This window comes from Nyctereutes procyonoides, unplaced genomic scaffold (assembly GCF_905146905.1).
Source record: "Nyctereutes procyonoides isolate TBG_1078 unplaced genomic scaffold, NYPRO_anot_genome, whole genome shotgun sequence".
Taxonomy (NCBI): Eukaryota; Metazoa; Chordata; class Mammalia; order Carnivora; family Canidae; genus Nyctereutes; species Nyctereutes procyonoides.
In genome coordinates, this window is record NW_026575140.1 from 77,698,512 (window position 1) to 77,713,474 (window position 14,963).

The window sequence follows — 14,963 nt, forward strand, 5'->3', positions numbered from 1 at the left end:
GGCTGTCACTACAATGGTAGCGTGCCACAACTACCTCCCTCCCCCACTTACTTTTCTTTCTCCCACTGCACCTACCACTCCTTCCTCAGCACAGGCTGAAAGCCAGGTTGTGAATCAGCCAGCAGAGGGTACCACCACACTGGTGTAATGATCTGATTCCTGGCAAATTCAGAGCCAAAAGAGATTTAGACTAATGGATATGGGCTCTAGTCTTGTCACATGCTGGGAACTCCTAGCCAGAATGTGGGGAGGGATGGAAGACGCGGAGCCAGAAGTGCACAGGCCGACAGGCCTGCTCATCTGAGGAAGAGGGAAGGCAGTAATTGTGACTGCAGTGTCAAGAGTTCCAGGGTCGGGGAAACTGAGGTTCATAAGTGGGAGGCAATCAGTATGAAGGAAGTCAACACAGCACTCTCCGGCATGGGTATCTACCCTAGAGAAGAGAAAACTTACGCACATGTAAGCATTCATTCGTGGATATTACAGCAGCTCTGTTCGTCATCACCCCAAACTGGGAATGATCCAAATGTCTTACTATCAGTGAATGAATAAACCAACAGTGGTATATCCATACAACAGAAAACCACTAGGCATCAAAAAAGGCAATAAATTATTGATACATACAACAATGTGGATGAACCTCAGAGGCATTATGTTGAGTGAAAGAAGCCATTCTCAAAAAGTTCCATTTGCATGACCCCATTTTTACAAAATTTTCAGCATCTCTGCATTGTCAGGGACAATGTCCAGACTTCCTCTACAAAGGAAGAGCATGAAAGAACTTTTTGGAGTTGATGAATCTATTCTGTATCTTGCTTTTGGTGATGATTACATGAATCTATAGATAGATGTGTTAAAATTCATAGAACTGTATACTCAAGCAAGTCAATTTCACCATATGTTAATTAAAAATAAACATTTTAAGGGATGCCTGGGTGGCTCAGTGGGTGAGTGTCTGCCTTTGGCTCAGGGCATGATCCTGGTCCCAGGATCGAATCCCACATCAGGCTCCCTGTCTATGTCTCTGCCTCTCTCTGTGTGTCTCTCATGAATACATAAATAAAATCTTTTTAAAAAAAAAATAAAAAATAAACATTTTAAAAGAAAAAATGCATTAAGAAATCAAAGGGATATAACGTGAGGGGCAGGATGAGATAAGCAGATGAAGAGTGAGATCAATGAATGGTCATTATCAAGAATGTATAGTGGAGGCAAAGCACAGAGGGCCAGAAGTAGAGTCCATTCAGGAGGACAGGCTGATGGGACCAGAGAGGCTACCTGGACCCTGGTAGTGCTGGCTGAGCAGGGAGTTTGCCACTCATTGTTCATGTGGCCCCAGAGTCTCTGCTCGCCCTTGGGAACCAACATTCATGGTGGTATAGAGCACGCTTAAGTTATTTCTTCACCTCACTTGCTGGGAAGGAGGGGTTCATCAGATTTGGGCAAGGGTTTAGTTGAGAAGGGGCAAATGACAAACAAAAACTAGACAAATCTAATCTAATCCTCTTATTTACAGATGAGGAACCTGGGAGAGACCCCAAATCTCACAGCCTGTTAGTGCCCTCAGAGGTCTTGAATCCCAGCCCTGGATCTTTCCACCATGGCTCACACCACTGCCTTATCAGTTCTCCAGCCTGGGGATGGTACTCCTCTTTATCTGTCCTGGGCAGGTGAGACTATGTTTTTCCATTTAAAAAAGAGCAAAACAGGGCAGCCCGGGTGGCTCAGCAGTTTAGCTCTGGCTTCAGCCCAGGGCCGGATCCTGGAGATTTGGGATCAAGTCCCACTTCAGGCTCCCTGCATGGAGTCTCCTTTCCCTCTGCCTGTGTCTCTGCCTCTCTCTCTCTCTCTCTCTCTCTCTCTCTCTTCTCTGTGTTTCTCATGAATAAATACATAAAATCTTTTTTAAAAAATAAAAAATTTAAAAAATTTTAAAACATTAAAAAGAGCAAAACAAAGGTGACTCCATAGCATCCGATCACAACACATCAAAACATTAACTACCTCCCTTAACCTTTTACTTGCTGTTCTTTTCTCAGATGAATCGCTCATTAAATCCCATGTCTAAATCCTGTGTCATTCTTCTCTTACTCAAGCCATTATATACAATGATTAGACTGGATGATTAAAAAGATAGTCAAAGACCTTATCTATCAAATAACCTTCTATGGCCTTTCCACATGTCTCATTTGCAACTAACTCTGTAGAGCTCAGAGGACAGCCTCACACTTTGCATATATGACTCTTGGATTCAATGGTATGTGAGACAAGACCTAGTTTAAAAAAAAAGAATGGAGATGGAGGTCCTGATTCACACTGCTGATAAGAGATGGGAGATTTTATGATATGTAGATGTGACATGGTTGTGAAATTCTAGGCAAATTACTTCTTCTTCTGAGACTTAGCTTGCTCGCTTATAACATGAGCTGATGAGATTAGAAAATCATGATGATACTTTCTGGTCCTACAATGTTATGTTCCCTGTTTAGCCTTAAGTATAGATGGTAAATAATTAAACCAATCCACACACACAAAAAATTTTTTTTGAGAAGTTTAATTCAGCAAATAGTTCTTGAGAGTCTATTCTATTTTCAGGCTACACACTAGCCAGGAGGTATTTAAGAATATGTAAGAAAAGAACTCTGCCTTTAAGGACACAAAACCTAATGGTCAGAACAAGACTCTAGATTTAAAGGTTCTAGAGTCAAGTCACTCTGTTTCCCTTGGAACTATTTGGGTCATTTGTTTAACCTCTCTGAACCTATTTCTTCATCTCTAAATTGCAACTAATAATGGCTCCAGCTAGGAGTGAGAAATAAATGAGAGTATATTCAGTTTTATTATGAAGCCCTTTATGTTACTCTTCTGCCCTCTTGAAACAGCATTTTTCTTTCTTTCTCCCTCCCATACTTTTTTTTTGTAAATGATCTCCACTTTTAATCCCATTTCTTGAAGCTGAATTTTCTATTAGTGTTTTAAGATGCAACTCAAGTCTTACTTCTCCATGAAGACTTACCCATCTGTTCCAGCCAATACACATCTCTAACGTCTCTGTGTTTTTGTTGTCTTTTTAAAACATTATATGGTATTTTCTATTGCTTCATAATTGACTCAGGTATGTGTGATTGTAAACTTTCTTGAACTCCAGCTTCTTATGTCACTAACTGCCCATGGACACCTCAAATTCTACAGGTATCAAGTTTATCCATGATCTTGTCCAAAGATGCTGCTCCTCTCCTTGAGCTCATGTCAGTTCATAGTTTCTCAGTTGCTTACACCAGATACTCAAGTATCTATCATGTTTCCTCTCCAACATACTCACCTCCAATCCATCCTACCAATCCCAATTTATGTGCACCATTCAGATCGTCCTCTCTCATCTCCACTGTCTCAGCCTTCCATGAACATCTCTTGACTGGGTTAACACAATGGCAGAAGGCAGGATGTATCAGTATCACTTAGCAAGCTTTTCAAAATATCCTTATTTACCTTCCCATCACCCTGTATCAGATCAGAGACTTGACTGAGGTGAGGGAAAAGACAGAAGATTAGGGAGGGGGAAAAAACAGCCTGTGTATTTTGCAAAAGCTTCCCAGATTTTTCTGATATATTGTCTGTCACCGCTGAGCACCATAACTTTAAACTTCCTCGTCTCCAATCCTTTCTTCCTCTATGGCTCAAATTACTTTTCAAAATTTGTAGTAATAACGGCCCCTCACTGTCTTTCAGGAACAAAAAAACAACAGATTCTTGACCCTGGCTTTCACATGGCTCCAGGCCACTTTCTTGACCTGATTTCCTCTAATTTCTTCCATGCCCAGTAGGTTCTAGACACACCAACTAGATCTTGGTGCCCTAGACACACCATACCCTTTCATATCCCCCCTTCCCTGATTCATGCCATTTTACCTTGGAATTCCCTTCTGTTCTCTTCTCATTAACCCTACCTGAAAAAAATCCCAAACTAATGCCGCCCCCTCCATAAAGTCTTCAGCAATTCCTCCCCTCTTCCAGGCAGAATTAACTGTTCCCTCCCCTATACTTTCATATCATTCTGTTCATAGAGCTAATCTACTGACCAACAGTTTGAGTAGGCTACTTTCCACTTTCCTTGACTCCCTCCAAAAAGCTACAGCTCTTTTCTTTTGGTCTCCTACTTTAACTCTGTTATAGCTACACCCTATTGCACTGTGTGTGTGTGTGTGTATGTGCATGTGTGCTGAGTTTCCTAATCTGTTTATCTACTAAATTAAACCATGATCTCCTCAAAGATGGATACCATCTTATCTTTCTTTGAACCCTTAACACCAAAGAAGAGTGCAGAATTTTAGTGACTACTAAATAAATAATTCTTTGGTCAAAATTCAAATTAGACATCATCCCCTAGTCAGCCTTCCCCTGACCTAAGAAGTGGCAGCACCTTGCTTCTGCCACCAGAGCACACTGTACATATCACCTTTTACTGAAACTATCTGTTGATGAGTCCATCTCCTTAACTAAGGCTGTAACTTCATTAGGGGTATGACACATGTTTTAATCTCTTTCTTACCTGTGGCATATTGCACAGAGTCTGACAAAAGCTCCACTCGCCAATGTTCTAGAACAACTAAACTGACTGTACTGTTGCTTCTTTTCAGGGATCCTCACTGTATCTTTTACTACTCTTCCATGTTGATTCTTCCTCCAGCCCTGGGCCGAGAGTGAGCATTCAGCAAGTATTCGTCAATTGACGGTCTTATTGGATGTTCCAGAATAAGCTGAGAGGATGCAGTGCCCTTCTCAGCTGTATTTCTAGGAAGGACAGATTGAGTCTTTCAGGGCTACACCCCAACCCTAGCTGATGTCCTGGTATTTCAAGACAAGTCAGCAAAAACAAGGATCTGTCACTGTTCTGGTTTCTAGCTTATTTACCCAGCCATTTACAAGCCATTTTACTCCTCTCCAGTTGTCCCAATTTGCTCACCAGTTTGGCATGTACCATATTAACCTTGTCCAGGAGTGAAAAAAAAATAGAAAGGACACCGAAATAAAATCTCAGGAGAATTAAAAGTAATGCCTACTTATGTGACAAGTTCTATTCAAAGCTGAGGGTTGGATCACTGTTCAGTGCATTCATAGTAGTACATAGGCCTACTGGAAAATGAAAACTTTTAACATTATTTTATCCACAACTGAAGAGTTTTGAAATTTTATTTTTAAAAATTATACCAAAATATCAGGATATTTATGGGCATAAACTCAATCACATCTTATTATTAAAAGTTATGAAAACACTGCATGGTATGGTGTCCTTTACACAGTAATAATACTTACCGTGTTTTTTAAAAGCATAAACATGTTAAAATCTCTCTTTCCCCCCATATTTAAATAAAATAACACAAATCCCCTTTTATAAGTTTATAAATTGCCCAACCGTTTTGAAATATTAGGTACAACCATCCTTAAAAACATTGTTAGCTACTGAGCAACCCCCAAGAAATCATATTTCTAAAAGTTGAGAAATTGCATGAACTGGAGTTAAATGAAAAGAATGAGTTCAACATTGGTTATAGCACACAGACTGGGGAAGGGACAGAAAGCATGGTTGCCATCATAATAGCAGACATGTCAAAAAAGTTTTAGAGTCCCTCTCCAGATAGGTTTGTTCGTGAAATTACTCAGAAGCAGAAAATAATGACCCTGAACTTCTTATTTAAGGTAAAAGACATAGGATATTGGTGAACTTGAATTCACATTTTATGATTTTATCTAAAAGTCCTCAGAGTCATGATTACTCTCAGTTTCTACAATCTAGGATAGATGGTTGTCTTTCTACAATGAGGTCATTTGTGTGATGAGCTGCAATGCAGTATTTTAAGACTCCATGAAGAAGAATGAAATGAAGTCAAGAACGGAGGCACTACTAGTTCAGACTCATCATGTAAAACCTGATACTAGAAAAAAGATTGGTCTGGGCTTAACTGATTCTAACTGATTATCTGTAGCACCAAAATTCATTGGTATAAAATGAAGTGATGGGAGATATCCAAAATAACCAGTCCTAATCAGGGAAGGACAAGCCCCAGTTAAGATCACTATCCTGAGTTGCCATTTTAGGTCATTTCCCAGATTAGCAAGTAGTGGAGAGCGAGAAAACCATTTTGAGAAGTTTCAGTGCTTCTAATATTATCCATCCTAATGTCCACATGTTCTACTTTTTAATGCTTTACATGAAAAGAAGGGAAAGTTCAGAACTATCTTAAATGTCTCAAACGTACAGAAAGATTGATTCCCTTTACCAGGAAATAGGTCCCTGAATCCAGCAAAGCGCATCTTACTAAAACAACTTTCCTCTTCAATTGTCAGTCTGTAAGTGCACGGTAGGTCTGGGATCCTACTAACCAGCCCAGAATTGCTCTGAGATCTCAAGAGTCACCGTGAAAAGTGATGAATGCTGGCACAAATTGCGGAACTAGAAAGCTTAGTTTCTTCACCTTAGTACATGTGTTTCTCAACCTTGGGTAAGCCAGAACTCTCTCTGGTCCTCAGTATCCCCTTAAGTATATCAGGGGAAAAAAGTCACTCTTTTGAAGAGTATAAAGACAAATTAGATTGTGATAATCAAATGACTTCAGCATTTTGGGGGGAAAAGTTTTGTAAGAAGGACAATAACCTGGTTCCTTTAAAAGGTTAAAGAATGTGAGTAAGTTACATTTATTCTATAAGTTCTTGGATGCTTGGATGACCTAGTTTCACTGGGCAAAGGACACTGGTGGTTCCTGTTGGGCTTTAGTCCTACCTTGCCAGGTGCTGGAGTGCGGAGGGAAGGACAAGAGGGTCCAAAGCGATGGGGACTTATAAAAGGGATTAAAGAATGTTAGAGAGACATTACAAAATCACTAACTGAAAGATGGCTAATCTGAGATATTTCTTTTAATACCCTCCCACAAACTTTCTAGCCAACAGTCCTGGAGTAGGCATTTTATGGATTACATATTCATGAATGTGCATATATAATGTTGTATATCCTTTTCTCATCCTTCTAGATCTACTTTCAGAGAGATGGGTAGAGGAGGCATTTTCTCCAAATAATCAGTGTTTCCTTTACATAAAACACCACATTGAACGAATGGGGAAGGGGCGAAGTCCTAGATTACCACATAACTTTTCCTAGAATATTCTTAGGATTCTTACACTGTGCTTAAAATGTCAACTGTCAAAATAATATAATTATTTTTCAAGGAAATCCTAAACATCTGCAATTAGACTAGCAAGTCTACATAAATGAAATAGTACACACCTCCCCTCCCCATCCCAGAAAAATAAATCTGGGGAGAAAACAGAGCTCAGTCCAAGCATCCTTTGTAAATGGCATCCTCATTCTCCACATTTGCTTATTTTTAAACCCAACTCCTAAACGTAAAGCATCATATCCAAATGCCACCTGTTTGAAAATTTAACAAAGCATTAAGAGCTTTCTATTTGCTTCCTAAAATTTGACAAGAATAGCTTATTGTGCTGGTTGATTAGCACGGTAGAGAGTCTTCATCTTGCTCGTAGGTTTTACACTTCTTATGAGTACTTAGAACCCTGTGTCACAAAGGAAGTTAGATGAGCAATTTTATCTCCGAAGCCCTCATATGGTTAGGTATAAGGAAGTGTGCTATTCATTCAGAAAAGGATAGCACAACTGTCCACCACATTTAGAAGAGAAAAAAGAAATCCAAAAAGGTTTAAAAGGTGTTGCCCGTAAGAGGTATGTCTGCAATTTTAACGGTAGAGTCTCCACGGACCATATGCTTTTGAAAATAAAAATAAAAAGTTTTCAGTTGAATAAAAATGTTTAGAGTTAATGAGGAGATTGAACATGGTTTAGAATTTGGAACCATCCCCTGCCATTTTAGTGGTTATATTAAATCAGCCTGAGAGCCTGCAGGCAAATAGAAGTAGAACAGCTATATCCTCTTTTATCTTTTACACACACATATATGTGATCTTTTTGCTTGATTCTTGCTTGGTTCTTCTAAAATGCCAAAATATACTATTCTTCCCTTTGCTTTATTAAAGATGTTTGTATTTTTAAGGCCCTGAATATAAAAGGCCCCAATAATATTTTAACCACATGTGGTCAATGTGTAAAATGTTAAAAGTGGGGTTTCCTTTTTTTCAAAAACACCCAGGTTAAGTCTTCTGTATGATTTGCAAGTTTTCTACCTACTGGAACAACTATAGACAGTTGTGTAAAATATTTGGATTAATGGTTGAACTTGAACTTGTGCCTTTAAAACATCTGGGGACTGACCTTGGCCACAAGAGCAGTTGTTCCTTTTAAGTTGATCCAGCAGAAATTAAATATCTGCGGGGGGGTGGAGGGTGGAGCCTAAGAGATGGGGTTCCCTGCAAGTCTGTTCTCCCATGGGATTAAGTGTTCCTTCTGGCTCCTTGGAGAACCATCCTGTTTGGAGTGCAGAAGGAATTGGTTTACACCACTTCCATCAGAGAGACCCTGAGATTTTCATGAACCTCTTTGTCTTCAGCATTTGAAAGTGGAAAACCTTGCTGGATTTGTAATATTTCAGCCATTTGCCCCACACTTCACAGTTCGCCAAAGTAGGTTTGGTCAGAAGATGGGACTCTCCATTTCCCTTGGCTCAAAACACTCTGAAGAAGTTAGCAGTACCAACTTCCCCATACACAAAGGCTTTGGGAATACTTATTTAAATCTGACTTTTGAATCAATCCCAAGTGACTGTTCCTTGGCAAAAGATATGTAACTTTATCACAGATAAATTTTCCTTGCTCACAATTCCTGGCCCAGAGCGGCTGTAAGGATCATGTAGATGTGTGTTGGAAATTAAACAGTGTACTACCAGGGTGGCCGCAATTAAATTCAGACTTGCATTCAAACCATGCCCTGTTCTGCATTTCTTCGAGAAGTTTGCTTTCTATAGACATTTCAAAATGTTCCTTCACAAAAGAAGGAGGCAGGGTGGCTGGGCCCAAGTCCCCTAAATCAAGGCAGTGAGAACAGAAAGGGGGAGAATATATTTGCAGGGTGCCAAAGTAGCTGTTAATATACATGGATCCTCAGATTTTAATTTAATTTAAGGTGTTCTCTTAGGGAGCCCAAAAGTTATTCTCCCCCACATTCACAGACAGACTACAATCATTATTTGAAAAAGAAAGAAATTATGAGCTCTCATTGAACACCAACCCACAAGCAAGTGTTATAAAATGGAATGGTTCCTTGAAAGAAAAATTTTCTTCCTCTGCTTAAAATACATTTTAGGATTGAAATGCTGAATGTTAGCAACTTCTGATAATAGTAAAGAGTCCCAGGCTCATGTGAGGAATTAGATGGCTGGAGGGGGAAAAAAAGTGATCAATTTGGAATAATTTTTTCTACATAATTATAGATAGTACAATATTTAGAAGGAAGAAAATTATGGAGAATCAATTATAGACATGATTTTTCTACACTACAACAAAGTTTATGAAATTTGCAAGTTTGTTTGTTGGCAAAATTGCTTGAATATGGAATTCAAATTTAATCTGCTCTCTGGTTCTATGTGGAATCGGTTTTAACCACTTTTATTCATTTGAAGAAATACAGAGTACATGCAGTTAAAGTCACTGGAAAAAATTCCCAGCATTTTCATGCTTATGTCAAATGGCCATTTGAAATACTCTCCTAAAAATTTATTTGAGAGTTTGCCTCTGTAACCTTTGAAAAGTTTGGGAGTTATCAGAGGAGTTGGCCTGCTCAAAGCAGATAATCACTCTTGCATAAATGTCGCCCAAAAGAACAGTTCTCTGGTTGAGGTGCAAAATAACATAATCTCAAGATTTATAGCCACACCAAGGATGGTCAAAGCATTTTTTTCCCCCGGTAATGTACATTGGAAAGTTACCACACACATTTCACATGCAAGCTTAAATGATCTGAAAAAGACAATCACCGATTTCAGGCTGAACTGATTCCAACATTTGAGCAAATCACAAACAGCAGATCTGGCCTTGCTTAAAATTTCCATCTAGTTGTTGAACTGAACAAAAATAAACAAATGGAAAGCTTGACAGATGAATAAGACTTTTCTCATGATTTTTTAAAACCAAAAATGCAGCAGAAAACAAATACCACCACAGAAGTCCTTGCAAAGAAAGTGCCTTTGGCATCTAGTCTGGAGCAAACAATCTCCCCAGACCACCCCCCTCGCGCTCCCACCAGAGCCCTCCACTCTTGCTTTATCTCCTAATTTCGTGGACTGGATCCCTGGGCTGTTTATCAAACAGTGTGCAATAAAAACGGCTTCACTCTACTACTCTATGAACTCTTGCAATTTTCTCCCTCCTCCTGGACAGAGGCCACTAGTAAGGGAAAGCCTCAGGAAAAAAAAAAAAAGCAGAGCAGTGAAAGCAAAGAAACAATAGCCAACCGTGGCTTTGACAATGCCTTCCCTCAACCCTCTTTCTGCTCCTGCTGTGACACTTGCATTCAAGAGCAAGGGCGGCTGCCATCGGATGCATGGACAATGGATTGAGGAATACAAGGCAGGGGGGAAAAAAGGAAATCAGATGAATTCTGAGCTAAGATGGCAGGGCTCTCACCTTTTCCGTGTTTTTGCGAATAGTCTGGATGGAGGCGTCCCGCAGAGAAGAAATAAAGAGGGTGTCTGAATTGTTGGATGGTGCTGAAGGCTTCTGCATTTTGCAAACGCATTTTAGAACTATTTGCAGGGGCATACTTGCTGCCAGCCATCTCTCTCTCTCTCTCTCTCTCTCTGTCTGTCTCTCTCTCTCTCTTCTGTTTTATGTCCTGCTATCTCCATCACACCTCTATTAGTATGAAGACTTTCTGCCTGTGTAAGTGAGAATGTGCATTCCTTAGTGTTTGAATCAAGACCCACGTCTGCATGCATTTCTAATCTAAGGAGCCTATAGCGGTTACTACAACTATCAATTAGTCAGCAGTAGCTGAGACCCTCAAAGCCTCTGAAGGAACAAAGGTGGAAAGACATGCAAATACTCCAGCACCTGGATCACACAACTTGCTGGCTACAAATATCGGCACCTTTTCCTGGTTTTCTTTTTTCTTTTCTTTTCTTTTTTTTTCTCTTTAACTCCCAAATCTATGTGATATTACAGGCTACTAATGTATCCAGCTGCATAATTAGGGATGGGAGTGCCTCTAGGTATATACGTTTCTTTGGCATCTCTGAAATGCATTAAGCTGAACTAAAAGGAAATACCTGGTGACAAATCAGAGTTTATGACATATTTGATCTATGCTCCATTTTAACAACTGCAAGTAGAACTTAAATTAAATATATGGTAGGGTTCTTTGTCCATTTCAGTGGCTTTTATGAAAGAAGCTAATAAAATAGTGATAAAAAGAGGAGGGGGAGGTATTCAGCTACAGAAAAGCATATAGGAAGATTAATTCTCCTCCATAACAGATAAGATCATTTTGATTTAAATTCAAGTCTGGATGTTAACATTGGGTGGCTGGTTCTGGAGCATGTGTATTTTTTTTTTAAATAGTGTATGTTGTGAGTACCAGCGTACATTGGATGTATCCGTGGTAACTTTCATTGGATGTATTCTGTGCTAACGATCTGAAGCAATATAAAGAATTCTTTTATCTCATTTTGCAGAAACCTCAAAAAAAAACCCCACCCTTTTGAAAAACAATGCTTTGCCTTACAGTTTTCAAGGACATCAAAATATTGCTAACTTGAATACACACGCAGAAAGAGAGAGGTATAAGTAACAGCTGATCTGACTCACTGGTGAATATGGATAATTTCAAAGGGAAGGGTCTACTCCGTATCTGATGTTATCTGTGATTCCCCCCCCCCCCTTTTCTGGGCCATGAAAAGCTGCCTTTCTTTCCTCCGCACTTCTTGCTAGAATCGAAACTATTTTCAGACAAGGCATGGCACACATCCTGTAAGTTAAGAACCTTCTCCAACTCTGTAAACAAGACAGAAAGTCTCACCTGAAGACATGCATTTACAGCCGAGCTGTGGCAGGAGCTGCAAAATAGTATCACCTTATTTCCCTCTGCTATTTATTCCTCTTCTGGGGACTGCCACTCTAAAGAGCAATTTCTGTTTTCTTTCTTCTTAGACAACACGGCTCAAGCAATCATTTTACCTCCTTTTAATCTGTCAGGTAGCTACAGAAGTGGAGCAATTTGGAAATAACCCACACACACACCAAAGAGCACCACCCCCCCAACCACAGAGCCTGGAAACTGAGTTGCAGGGGGCCGGGCAGTGAGTCTGGCAAGCTTTCACAACGAGGAGAGGTGTTAGAAAGGAGGACAGACCAGGTCCCTAACAAGATAAAGCAGGGGTAGAGAGGGAGGGTGGAGAGCATCCCCCCCAGCACCCCCACCCCCACCCCGCCCCTCCAACAAACCCTGTCACTTAAGAAAGAAAGAAAGAAAAAAAAATCCTAACGAGGTTGAGAGGGAGAAGGGAAATAGTGCTAAATAGCTGGCGAGATGACCCACCGTCCTGTTCGCTCCTTGGCGCTTGCCGAGGGGAGTAACAGCCACAGCAGTGACAACGGCGTTGCAATGTGCCAAGTGCAACCTCTGCCCGGGGCTCTCTTCCTCCCAAAAAGGAGAGAAAAGCATGCCCCAGACAGAGCACAACGGGAAGGAGCAGGAGCCATCGGCAAGTCACCGACCCCGGCAGCACCGGCTGGTCTCTGAAAGCCCCGTATCAAGGGTCCCATTCAAAGGCAACGAAGAAGCAGAGACAATGGCAAATCAAAACCTGGCAGGGCTTCCAGAATAATTTAACTCCTCACTCCAGAATCTAGATGGGTAGAGCAAGCAACACAGGCGAGAGCTCCTTCACACCAAGGCGCGAGCATATGCCTGCCTCTCGGTGGATGTATTTTTAGACATAATATCAGGGGCAAGGCAGCCTGTGCTCTCATCAATAGCATCCGCTTCTCTTTCTCACTGGCAGGCTGGCCGACGGTCAGAGGGGAGCAGCCCCCAGGCCTCGCCCAAGCCAGAGTGGGTGAGGAGCACCCCAACCCCTGCCTGACCCATTGTCTCCCAGCTCGGAGAGCATGAAATGCATTTTCAGGATATGTTCCAAAAGGAGGTCACGCCTTGTGGCAGTTTGCTCACCTCCCATCTTTCCACAAATGACCTGACTGCTACCCTCGGAAAGCACAACCAGGGGGAGAAATCTGCACCTTGGCAAAGGCGATTCAAACACCGGAGGCTGGGGATGCAAACATTCATGTCTGTTTAGCAGGACACGCAGGATTAGTGCCATGCCCTAGACTCCTAAACTCCTCCAAACAGCAATGCTTATTCAAAGCAAGCGGTGGAGGACATTTTATATCCTCCAGATCTGCTTTATGTATGAGTATTCCTCTCCTTCACTTGAAGCTTCAAATAGTTCCAATAATAAACACAACAGAAAAATTGGAGAAGCAGAAAGTAAAGGAGACATCCTCAGCCTCCGTGAACAAATCAAATATAATGTAGTGCGCTCTGGGCCAAGCCTAGAAATTCTCCCCCACGTGGAGGATTAAAATATTTAAAAACGTTCCTTTAAATCTTTCATAATAGAGTACGCTTATTAAATATGGATGTGCGTATATCTACACATACACAAAATTCACAAGTTAATTTAAATTTATGGGAGAAATCCAAAGGATACTAGGTCAAACAATCCAAAAAAGAAAACAGCCATAAAAAACCATCTCTAACCACACACCAGCTCTCTGAAGTTTCACACAACACTAGAATGAGACGGATGGACGCGATGGTGATGAATGAAAATGTTTCACAACCGTGATATTCCAAATGAAGTTATCTGAAAATGAAGAGCAAAATGCCCACTTCCATGTTTTTTGGGTCAGAATTTGTTTCTGTCAGAACTAGGGTGGGTTTTTTTTTTCAATGTCAAATACGTGTAATCTGTAAAGGCAAATTACAACATGATGTCCAACTCCACAAATAAGCATTCTGAGTTTTGATTTGCCTTTTAAGAGTAGAAACAGTTTATAATTTCACATTGTAAATCTCACTAGGACTGAATGCTCTTACAAGGATTGACAGAGAAAGAATAATTCATGTCGGACCAAAAGGCTTCTTTCACTCAGCTTCATGCAGCTTTTTTTCCCAACAGCTCTGGGCCAAAACGCATGTAGAATCTTGAGCTGAACTATCCATCACATTTCCCTAGTCTTTCAATTAATGACACTGCAATCAGATCGATAGAATGTAATAAGAAAAGAGCTTTGCATTTCTATACCTATTAATTCGTTGAGTAACTCCAGCAGTAAAACGTGACTTGAAAGGAAAAACACTCAAGGAAAATGAATTCTCTTAGCATATTGAGCAATGACACCCCGACCCAAAAGTGAATACTGGAGTTTCTACTTTCCAGCCAGGGTTATTAGGATCCAAGAATGAGACTGTCAGGAGCAAACTTACTCATTTTTTTCACAAGATTCTCTGTCATATACTCACACCCCCCACAGGTCTTGTCAAATTGGTCAGTTTTTGGAATCTGGGAACAAATACCCTTGAAAAGCGAGTCAGAGCATAGGTTGGGGCAGCCGTTCCTCCCCACTTCCTAGGGCAGCCAGGTTGCCAAATTTGTGATCTTAGTTTTTCTAGGGCATTCTGCACAGAGGAATTGGTTTCAGAAAGAGTAAGACAGGGGAAGAATGATTAGAAGGCTCATTGAGTGTGGCCCCATCCCCAATCACTGCCTTGGTCTGAGACCATGTGAACAGTGAGAGAGACACAACAGTGCCTGCACTCTCTGTGTTTACCACCAGTGACAGAGGACTGGGCAAATGAAGAGGAGTTCTCTGTGGAGAAGGATGGGGGCGGGGGCGGAGGCTGTCCTCCAATGTCCTCTAGAATCATGTGCACTTCCAGACCTCAATGCCACTAGAGGTGAACCAACAGTGACTTCATGAACTCAGAAGCAGAGAGAAGA

The 14,963-nt window shown here is 40.8% G+C and overlaps 1 pseudogene; it reads right to left on the reverse strand.

Moving 5' to 3' along the window:
* The window catches only part of LOC129496938 (40S ribosomal protein S20-like), an 82,730-nt pseudogene that overhangs the window by 58,320 nt on the left and 9,447 nt on the right, over positions 1 to 14,963 (reverse strand).